Source organism: Pagrus major, chromosome 21, assembly GCF_040436345.1.
Source record: "Pagrus major chromosome 21, Pma_NU_1.0".
Classification (NCBI taxonomy): Eukaryota; Metazoa; Chordata; class Actinopteri; order Spariformes; family Sparidae; genus Pagrus; species Pagrus major.
In genome coordinates, this window is record NC_133235.1 from 477,510 (window position 1) to 490,080 (window position 12,571).

Genomic DNA, 12,571 nt, shown 5'->3' on the forward strand with positions numbered 1-12,571 from the left:
AAAATCTGGTGGCCGCCATTCGTCTTCATTGAAATTCATTCATTGATTCACGTTAGATAGCGTTGCTTCCCCAGTCGAGTTGACTTACATTAGCTACCCTACAAGACAGTAACGGTAATAGCTATGTCGAAAAGAAAACACAACGTTACTCCCAACACGAAAGAAAAAGATTGGTTGAGAGAAAATGTTCCTAGATGTACTTTGACAAGATGGAAAAAAAGGTTTGTGCTACATCTGTTTCTTAATGCAGGTTATAATTACAGTGATTCTTTCCTAGTTACTTTCGACTGTTTCCTTAGGAAAATCAACAGAACTTTGACTGACACTGAAAAACACACTGACAGCTAGCGAAAGCTGTGTTTGTCTCCAACACAGTCTCCAAACTCTTGGACACTGTTCGCATAGTCTGTCTCCAGTCTGCACGTTTCCAGACTTTTCACTGTGACAACCAAGCTCCTTCGTAATATTATTAACATTAAACTCGCTCCAAACGCTGTTGCATAGCGGACCGAAGCGGAGCTAACTAGTTAGCCAATTTCAAACTGACTTCACATTACTCTTAAGCAACTGTAAATACTATCAAAACGTGGCGACACTTACCTGTGGCTCAGGTGCAGTTGCTGGGTCCCGTATGGTTGGGACTGATACTTTTACCAGGGTCAGTGTCGAGGCAAAGCCAGCTTTGTACTGACCCTCGTTACTGAAGCAGTCCGATGTGAAGTGGTTAGCACACACAGACAAACTTACAGGAACCGTAGCTGGCACGTTGTCTTTAAAAATGAAACGCAACCACTGTCTCTTCTGTTCTGTAACATATTGTGTTCGTAAGCACCAGTGATGATAACTGCGCCTGCAGTAGCTGTGTGACGTCATGACTCATGTATGCTCGCAGCACAGAAGTAAAACAACACAGTTCAGCTCTATGTTCGTGTGCGGTTCTTTCAGCAATACATTACATGGTGTCAGAAGTCTGAAGTGCAGAAAATAAACATTTGTGATGGCGTCCTCACAGTTTGAGCACCCGAGGATCGACTGGGATGCTGCCGACTTATACCAAGTTTACCGAGTTTGAAAGATTCCGAAGTCATGTCACGTTCGTCTTTGATGGTCCGCTCTCGGAGCTAGCAGCTAAACAACAAGCCGGCTGGCTAGGTACGTGGCTTGGGGAGCAGGGCAGGGAAGTGTACAAGACATTCACCTGGGCTGTGGGTGAAAAAGAGGATCCCTCTAAAGTGCTGGATAAGTTTGCAAGCTACATCAGACCAAGAAAGAATAAAAGGATTGCAAGACATCACTTCAAGCAGAGGAAAAAAGGTCAGACTGAAAGTTTTGACAACTTTTTGAAGGATTTGAGACTCATCAGAATCAGAATCAGAAATCAGAATCAGAAACAGATTTATTGCCAAGAAGAATTTTACACCAACAAGGAATTTGTCTAGGTGAATAAGGTGCATACATTGAAGACAATAAACAATAAACAAACAGTGACTATAATAAATATAAAAAAGAAAAAATATTTTTAAAAAATTATGAAAAATAAAAGATGTACAAATTCTGCATTAATGTAATGCAAAGATTTCAAGGGCGGTGATGGGTTTGAGTGCCAGAGTGCAAGAGTCAGTGTCAGTGTCAGTGGGGGTGGGGGTCCCGGGACTTGTTGAGGATCCCAACTGCAAAGGGGAAGAAACTGTTCATATGGCGGGAGGTTTTGGTCCTGATGGACCGCAGCCTCCTGCCAGAGGGGAGGGTGTCAAAAAGGAAAAAAAAATGGACTGTGAATATCCTGATCCGGATGATATATTAATTGATGCAATCATTGCAGGTGTGAGAGAAAAAAGAGTGCAAGAAAGGCTGCTGGATAGAGGTGAGGAGCTGACACTGCCGAAAGCTATTGAAATTTCCCAGCAGTTTGAAATGTCACAAATGAAAATTTTCAAAGAAGCAAAGGTGTCTGTAGTGACTGTGAGACCCAAACATGCAACACCTAATAAGTATATGCACAAAGGACAGACAAAACCCACGCACCAGAAACAAACACCAGATAACAGGCAGAGGAGCTGCACAAGCTGTGGGAAAGATCCAGAGCATAAATGGAGCAAAGGAAAATGCCCAGCAAAGGGATCAGTGTGTTCATACTGCCACAAACCAAATCACTGGGTAGCTGTATGTCGCAAGCGTGCTGTCAGCACAGTGAATATTGAACCAGACCAGGATTCTTCAGAGGAGCAGATACTGAACATCAACCTTACACAAGATGAGAGATCTGGGGATGATAAATGGACAGTAAACTTGGATATCCTGTCACAGGAAGTATTGTTTAGGATTGACACGGGCGCCAAGTGCAACACCCTAACTCTGGACAGGTACCAGTTGCTCATGCATGAAGGTGAGCTGAAACATTCCAATACTGTCCTACGCTCATACTCAAATCACAAGCTAAAGCCTGTTGCTGCAGTTGATCTTCTGCTAAAGTACAAAAAGTGTGAAGTGAGTGCAGAGTTTGAAATCATGGACATTGCTCAGGACAATGTGCTCAGTTGTGCTACAGTGGAGGCTCTGGGCCTGATTGCTCGTCTTCATTCAGTGCAAAAGACTGTTGAAAGAGACAAAATGTACAGCGTTAATGCCTTTACTCCAACACAGAGTGTATCTACAGGTCTGAATGAGTTTCCAGAGCTGACACGCACCACCGGAACCTTGCCAGGTACATACGCCATCAAGATCGATCTGGACGCCAGGGGTGTGGTCCATCCTGTCCGCCGCCAACCCGCCGCACTTAAAGCAAAGATTATAGAGAGGCTGCGTGAGATGGTGGAAGACGGCTACATTACAAAAGTTGGTCAACCTACTGAGTGGGTGAGTTCAATGGTAGCTGTAGTACGTAATGGCAAGATAAGAATTTGCATTGATCCAAGTGACTTAAAAAAGGTCATAAAGAGAGAGCACCACCCGATGCGCACCATAGAAGAGGTTGTGTCAACAATGCCTGGTGCTAAAGTGTTTTCAGTTCTGGATGCCAAATCAGGATTTCTCCAGATAAAACTGGATGAGGCTTCATCCCACCTCATGACCTTCAACACACCAATCGGGAGGTACCGATGGCTGAGGCTCCCATTTGGACTTAAATGCGCCCCTGAAATCTTTCAACGCATCATAGATGAGTCATAAGTGTCATGGATGACATCCTAGTGGCAGCCCCCTCAGTGGAGGAGCATGACACAATATTGCGCAAAGTAGTTGAGAGCCAACCAACGGTGCCATATGTGGGTCATCTGATAACTGCTGATGGGCTCAAGCCAGACCCAGCTAAAATCAAAGCAGTGCAGCACATGTCGCAACCAACTGACAAACAAGGTGCTCGCCGTTTTCTGGGCTTCGTCACCTACCTCTCAAAGTTCATACCGAACCTCAGTGAAGTGGACGCTCCACTACGTCAACTTCTAAAGAGTGATGTGGAGTTCGCGTGGCAACCACCGCAGCAGAAAGCCTTCGCCAGACTCAAGGAGTTGTGCATGGATCCACCAGTGCTACAGTTTTTCGACCCCGCAAAACCCGTGGAAATATTCTGTGATGCCAGCAGTAATGGATTAGGAGCTGTTCTCCTGCAGAATGGGCAGCCCATAGCCTTCTCGTCCAGGTCACTGACTGATGCAGAAACGCGCTATGCGCAAATTGAAAAAGAGATGCTCTCTATTGTCCATGCCTGTGCAAAGTTTCACAACTACATATTCAGCACGCATATCACAGTTTTCAACGACCACAAACCTCTCGAAGACATCTACAAAAAAATCACTTCTGTCCACTCCAATGCGCATCCAGAGGATGCGTCTTCGTCTGCAGTGGTACGACCTGACAGTTAAGTACAGGAGAGGAAAAGACATGGAGTTGCCCGACATGCTGTCCAGAGCACAGCTTTCAGAGTGCACGCCAGAGATCGATGGAGTAGAATGTGTCTCCATGCTCAGCTTTGTCTCAGTCAGCGACCAAAAATACACAGAACTGAAGGAGTGCACATAAGAGGAGCTAAGCCTTCTCCTACAGACAATTCAAAGTGGCTGGCCTGAATGCAGATGAGATGCACCCGTGCCTGTACAGCCGTACTGGGACTCAAGAAGTCAACTGGCTTCGTCTGATGGACTCATTTACAAAGGATTACGCATTGTGGTTCCCCCCACCATGCGGGAGCGTATGCTGAAACTCATTCAGTACTCCTTAGAGGAGCTCAAAGACTTCTGTGAAAGCTATGGAATAGCACACAAAACATCTTCACCACACACGCCGCACTCAGATGGTGAAGCAGAGCGCGCAGTGCAAACAGTGAAGAAACTTTGGAGTAAAGCAACAGACAAACACCTTGCACTGATGGACTACAGAACTACTCCACATGAGTCAGTAGGTCTGTCACCTGCACAGCTGTTAATGGGCAAGAGACCTCACAATAAGCTACCAGCTGCCATACAGTGCTCCTCAGTCCTACGTGGTGGAGTGTGGAGGCAAGCAGTACTGCCACAACAGCCAACATCTGCACAGAAGCACAGCGGCAGCTAACAGTTCCCACCACTACGTGTGCGATGAACAATGGACTGAACCCCCAAGTCTGCCTGAGAAGGAGACACATCCTTCCTGCCCCCCTGAACTGCCCCACTCACCCCCCAAAGTGCCTGTGGGCCCCACTCAAGCTCAGCCACAGCGCACCACTAGGCTGGGTAGAGTTGTGAAGCCCCTGGATAGACTGACCCTGTAGCTGACTAAAGCTTGACAAGTTATGTTCATACTGAGAAAGTAAGAGCAAGTGAACTTTCCTCCTGGTTATGTGAAAAAAAAAAAGATACAAGAAGTAATTGTATTTCTGTTCTGTTTATTTCTTCCTTGTTATTTTTCTTAAAAGCTGATATTACTGCATATACTGAACAATGCATGTTTAATGTCCGAGTTACAGAATTTCAGGTAACAAATGAGCAGTACTGAGTTGGTTTGAAGTTGAGTGAAATGCAGTAAAGTTTGTTTAATGTGTCTATTTTTTCTAAGGAGGGGAGATGTAACATATTGTGTTCATAAGCACCAGTGTTGATAACTGTGCCTGCAGTAGCCGTGTGACGTCATGACTTATGTATGCTCGCAGCACGGAAGTACAACACAGTTCAGCTCTATGCTCCTGTGTGGTTCTTTCAGCAATACATTACATGTTATTTTGTAGCTGGGACAGAATATAAGCACTTATGTTGATTTTCACAACCAACAACAGAACACTTCTCGTTGCGCTTCGATATGGTGCTTTCGATAGCGTAATGGCAGATCTCCGAGACGGTAATGCTGTACCTGGTGGGTGGACACTGTGGGTGGGAATATTCAAATGATCAGTCAATGACGTCGGTGACCGATGCCGAATTTGACTCGGTCATCTGGAAACTGCAGGCAAGACACCGTCAGAAAATCTGTATCTCACTCAAAAAAGCACAGATGTTTTTTTTCAAAGTTTTTATGCATGTGGCAGCACCATAGACCCAAAATAACACCCCAAATCCCAGAAAAAGTGAGTTTTTCATAATATGGGACAGATGGATTTTTACACATTAAGTTGTATGAAATGCATGCCAGTAGTATAGTGGATGCAAAGGTGTTACGTGTTCACGTTTTCTTACCAAAAAAATAGTACAGGAGATATGAGGGGGTCACAAAACCAACAATTTCATGTTCCCCTCATGATGGGGTCACCATACCAACAAGTTTTGCTCTACAAAGTAACATGCGTGTGTTATGTTACACTATTTTATCAACAAACATCATCGCATATGTCAGACCCTCGGTTTCATGTCCCCCTCATGTCTCCTGTGCTATTTTTCTGGTAAGAAACGGGCGATAACTCGGAGCAGGAGATTAGTTAAACAATGTGACACCTTTGCATCCACTGTCTGTATTTCATACAACTTACTGTCCAAAAATCCAAACTATCCCTTTAACATTGTGCCCATTTCACATCTTTTACTTCCACCTTCCATTGGTGTTAAAAGAACAACACGGGCAGCAACATACAATGAATTAGAGCATGACACTCGATTCTGATTGTTCAATCACCAAAATTCTGCGGTGGTTATTTCTGGACAGATGACCGATGCAAATATTAATCACTGCTGCTCCATTGCTAGGGAAGCTATAGCATAGCAACCACAGCCCAAGACTGGGGAACAATCAGTTTACATTAGTATCATTAACATTAGTTATCAATATATTATCCCATACACATAGATGTTCAAACATGTGATCTACAAACCTTACTGCACTTGTGAGTGGAGCATGTGTGATTCTTATCTTTTCGGATTTATCACGTTTCTGTATTTAATCTGTTTCCTTAATTTAGGTGAATTCAGACTTCATCATGAATGCTATGTCTCCCTCATTCAGTGAGGAAGGCACGACAAGAAGGCATCGGGAGATGAAAATAATAAACTTCCTGCAGGATTTCTTTCAAAAGCTGGAAGACAGAGGTAACAAGCTGGATAGAAACATTTTCTTTGATGATATTTGTCTGTCAATAAGTATTTTTATTGTTTTCCCACTAGTTCTAGGATTATACACTTAATAATAATAGTATAATTCAGTCAGACTTCTTAAGCAGTTTGCATACTTGAGAATTTCTCAGTTTGGTAAACCTTCCTTCTTTATGATGAAGGGCACTGTGCCAATGGCAATGTTTTAATTTATATCTTTGTATTTATATATATGAGAAGAGGAGGAGAGCAAAGAAAACGATGAAGAAGAGGGGATCTCCTGCCAGGAAAGCCACCTGTCAGCTGTGCCTGGAACAACAGGCAGGGGGGAGCTTTTAACTGTGAGGAGTTTCTTACAGTGGGTGACGGGACAAGAACATCTGCCACTGATAGAAACCAAAAGTGAGACGTTCAAAATTTCAATCAGCTTTACCCATGACTGTCAAACCCACTACGGGGAACACAGCCTTTGCTTCACCACAGAAAACGTTTGTGCAACAGGGCTTACATTTCCCACACAGCACATTGAAACCTTTGAGGATTTTGAGAAAAACCTCACAACAGCCATCCATTTTGGATTTGACTTCAGTAGGCACTAAAATAGCCTATCAGCCTCTTTTACTTGAGGTGTGTTTTACCTCAGAGGAGGACACGAGTTCTCACGAGTTTTCCATCATGGCTCATTTTTTGGATTTCTTCTTCATTGAATTTTTAATCCAGATCTGCTTTCAATGTTTCACAACTGTTTTTACTAAAACCCCAAAATTTGCTAATGTTTGGTTTGTTGGCTGCAACAGCGCTGAGGACAGGAGACGGCACTTGACAGTTAAACACTCAAAACATTCTGATTAAGACCAAAAAGGCATTTAATTCAGTTTCATTGTATCTCATTAATATCCAAATGACAAACATTTTCAACAGATTTCCAAGGTGGAGGGGGTATGGAAAACACTGCTACAGCAGTAAGGGAGCAGCATCGTAACGTTAAGCTATGGCAGTCAGCGGTCAGTTTGCAGACAAAGCAGCAACCACATACTCTCGACACAGGCGGTAAAGATTTCGGCTGTCAGTGTCTCCATTTTCATGGAGCAGCATCTGCATCTCCTCTAGCTGCCGATCATTCAGTGGACAGTCAATTTCAGGGACCACTACCGCACCATCTACATCCTCTCCGAAGTCTGTGGCTACATCCCAGTCAATGGTCTGTCGTCCGTAGTCTGGTTCCTGAATATCCTGGAAATTGTAGAAGACAGAGTAACACACCATGTCTCATTCCATATCTACAGCAACACATGCAATGAGTTATCCTAAATGTTTTGGCTTTAGTGGCAGTTTTGTATAAAGTAACAAAAAAGCATACTTGAACAAATTGAGATATCAAGTTTCTGACAGTCACATAAGCAAAAATTACTTGAGTAAAAGTTTTGTAATGTTGGCTATTAAAAGTACCTAGTGCAAAACTAATTTTCTGGGAATAAACGTTATAGTTTAAGGTAAAGTTAAATGATACAAAACACTTTTGTTACTAATCTGATGGCTGATGAATGAAATTATTTTAAAGATGTGCTAGGCTGGCTAATTGATATAGAAGGTTGATGAGACTTAAAATTATGAGAATTAATAGAAAAACATAGATTCACAATCATTATTATGATTTAAATGTAAAAAAAAATAGGTCAAAGTCATACTTATAAGATAATTAAGTCCATGTTATAACTTTATTTGAACATGTACAGTAACCCCAAATTATGAGAAAAGGTTACAAATTGGAAGCAAAAACTACATATACGTATCTCACACTTTTGTCTTTTTATCTTATAACTCAATACTCATTACTTTAACTCTCAGAAATGGGCTTTAATAGATACAGCTTGTAATATGCAAACAATTTTTTTTAAATGAAACTGCATATTTTATCCCCAAAGTTGTAGTGGACTTGAAGTCATGAGGCAGAAAATTGAAATACTCCATTATAACGATGAAAAGTGCCTTGAGATGATATATGTTGTGATTTGGTGCCATATAAATAAAGCAAATGAAAATGCTGTACCCAAGTGAAGTACTTAAAGCAAATTTCTGTAACTTTTCACCTGAAAATAACGGTTAAGTAATTTAAAATAATTTGAATGGTACACTGGAGAATTGCAGTCATTTAAAAAGGAAAAGGTAACCTCAGGATTCTCCGGCTGGTCAACTGGTCTGAGCATCCTTCCTGCATGCCAGAGCTGTTCAGGAGTTTTGTTCCCTTCACTTCTGAGAGGGTGGTTGTTCCAGGCCTCGACAAAAGCCTCCAGGTCTGCCTTCAGTTTTGGAAAGAAGGTCATGTGCACAGCAAGAAGATCTTCTGTTGAGGACAGGGTAGTAGTAAATCACTACGTTTATAGGTGCACATCAAACACAGCCTATACAATTTAACATTAAGTACAGGGTTGCCTTTTGAAATTATTAATTAATCCATGATGGTTTTTCTAGTGTTTTTGTAACATTTTGATAATTCAAAAGTTAGAGATCTGCAATGAACCGTGATTCCATTAATGTTCATTACAGTAGCCCTGACATTTGTCAACCAATCTAATCCTGTTGAAACTTACCAATTTTACAAGGACTAGCATCATCTGTTTTTTACTCCAAATGACCCTTACCTTTGGAGGACACATTAAGAAGATGATCAGTTTCAAGGTTATGGAGATCACGGTAATATTTTGATGTGACACATCACGGCACAAGCGTTCAATCCTTCAAAGACAGAAATTAACATTATTTCAACCTCTTAATTGAAGCTTAAATATTACAGTGATGGGTGCGCTGTTCAGATTTAGCAGTGTGTTTTTGTTTTTTCACACCTTTTATTTACTCAGAGCTGGGATTTCCATTTTTATTGGTGCCATGTGTAATAAATTATGGCATATTTCATGTCAGAAATGACTTGTTTTTGGCTTTAGTGCAAGCATGGCATTATCATCTTATTTTGCTGTATCTTGCACTTCTGCTTATACCGGGGCTCAGTCAGGTCAGATGAGTGTTGATCATCAGGTCAATTCGGTCAGCACCAACTCGAGTTTGGACAGGTAACAGCCTGAGAATCTCAGACCAATCCCAACACCAGGACAGGCGTGCAGAATTTGAAAATACCTTTCATTGTGGACACTTTTTCCAGACAGGAAACTTCTTCGGCCAGTTCCACGGATGGTGAACATGTGTCGTGCAATTTCCACATTCTCCACGCCTTGATCACTTCTTAACCTGAGGTGCAAGCACAAAGATGATTAAAATGTGTAGCAATCTGTCAGTAAGGAATAATGCACAGAACTCTAGCGCACAAAACTTGCAAAGTGCGCCTGGATAAGCTTGCACCTGGTCTACAAAATTACAGCCCAAGAAGTGACAGAGTATAAGAAATTACATTACTAAACCTTTAACACTACAATCCCAGATTCCATGTTGAAATTCTGTCTAGTAATAGCCCACAACAAACATCCTGGTTTATCTGGAAACAGGAATCAAAGGCAGTGTGGACTGGGGCAACAAAATGAATGAAATCATGTTGACTCATCTGATATCTCCCCTCATTCACTCTCTACTTTGCTATCATCGTATGTGAACATGTTCTTCATGTCTTCAGTATGAGCAACATGGAAAACACCCTTGCATTTGATTGAAATGAATTTAATTTTAATTATTCATGCTTGGTACCAGTATTTAATGCTGAAGTTGTATTACAAACTGACTTATTTTAAATAGTCAAATATTAATATGGGGAAGCAAGCATTTTCTGACATGAGCAACAATGTGTTGCAGATATTATAGGAACTGGAAAGAATCCCAAGTGAGTCTCCTCGGTGCATTGATGCAGCAACTCTCCTCCACTGCACATGTATTCCAAGTGACTTCAGCCTCCCTTTCACCATGTGGTAGCCTGCTGCTGGCATTTCAGCTTTTATTTGTTGGACTGTCTCATCCAGCTCCTGGTCTGTAAAGTCTTGACCATACTGGCTGAAACACCCAGTAATTCTGCAATGCCTGAGCAATTCCTGTAAGGGCAGTACAAGTTCTGGGGAGATATTTACATGCCTTGACAGTGCTTCAAATAGATAGAGCTATTGTCGACATGTGAACAGCAGGAAGTCCAAGTCAAGAGGTGCTCTTGAGAGAGCTGACTCTAACTTTTTTTTGAGCCTCGAAATCATCTCATGTCTTAGGATGCCCTGTTGACATGGAAAGCAGAACTTTAAAGATCGCATTAAAAATTATGATCCTTATTCACATAAAACATTTCATACATATAAAAAAGACAGAAGTTCATATCAGACAACACATGCCCTGTAAACACACATATGTAATGGGGTTTCAGGGAGTTGTTTTTCGGCCAATTCACTATATATTATCTCGCTTAGAACATGGCTTACTAGTAAATAACAATAAATAATATTAGTATTTCCGACCGCTATGTTGGTTTTATTTAATGTTACATCATTAATTGTGATGGTTAGTTACCGTATTTCCTCAATAAATGACGGAAATGAAGACGACCACCATCCTCTGCTTCAGAGAGACAGACTGCACCACCGGACTGCAGGTCTCTGCTCCGTGTCGCGGCAAACCCATGGATCTAACGCTGACTTTTAACTACTGTATGATCATTTGTATGATGTTCATTGTAAAAGACATATAAAACAGTGCATGTTTTTATTTACAATTAATTATATATTCTAATCCATATTATTATTAGTAGTAGTAGTAGTAGTAGTATCATTATTCTATTTTGTTGTTTCGAATCTTTATCATATAACTTTGTTGTCATAACTACAGATATAATGGGAGAAAGTTAACTGTCATAGAGAGTACACGAAAAGGAAGCAAGGAGTGTGCTTTGCTACATATATTTCAATATCTTGTGAGCTCCCCGCCAAAATGGCAACAAGGTATCGTTTGTTGTGTCTTCTGATATTTTAGTGATAGTGACTGTAAAGTTATTGTATTGTTATTGTTATTGTATTGTTATGAATTTGTATATAGCTACATTTATTGATTTGTATATATTTTGTGTTCACGTAACAGCTCTTACGGTGTTGATGTTGGCAAGGACGATGGAACGATATATTAAAAGAGCTGAAAACTAACGGCGCCTCATCAATACTTGTAAAGCAAAAAAACATGAATTGACTGGGGATTGATACATAGTTAAAAGCCAGCGTTAGATCCATGGGTTTGCCACCACTATGACAGCTACTGAAACCATCGAAACGTAAACATACAGTTCCACCTGATGATAAAAAACGGCTTCCATTGTGTGAAGTTGGGAGAAAGGTGGATAGAGAAATACCAAGAGAGAACGAATGGAACCCTTCTGACTCAACATCACTAATAAGCAAGGTTGTTACTTACCGGTAAATCTTCAGGTGTCGCCATTACTGCTCTTCTTCTTCTTCTTCTTCTTCTTCTCCTTCTTCTTCTTCCAATTTGCCTCTGCTACCACTGAGCTTCCTGTCTGTGACGGAAGCTGTCATCAGCAGAAAACTGAAAAGGCACCCACGTGGGGGGCTGGAAAATGACCAATTATAAGAGGGCCGGGGTCAGCCTTGGTCTCAACCCCCAAAGTGTCAAAAGTCCTTGCTTCCAGTGAGCAGAGCTCCACAGCAGAGCACAGGGGAGAGAGAGAGCGAGCCAGCGCACGCAAAGCAGCTGCACAGTGTTGTTGTGCATGTCGCTGTCGTTTTTTACTCGCTCGCACCTGCCTCTGCTTCACTCTGTTGCTGAATATGCGCGCAAAGATCAAACAAGTGCGCGTGGCAGTTGAAATCTGCGCGTGTGCAGATGTGTTATCGCTCGCGCGACTTTTGACTCAAATATAACGCCATAAGCCCGGTTCTTGTCCTCTGTCTTACGAGCTTAAGGTATACTGTTTAACAGTTATGTATAAGATACTATATTACTTATAGACTGCCATACCCAATATCATTCAAGTCCTGACATTTGTGGACATACTGCAACAGTTATGAATCTGAAAGGATAGCTTCACCAAAATGTGCACAGCTGGCACGGGTGTTTTTCGTGTTGTTTATTCATAACGTACCTGGTGTTTA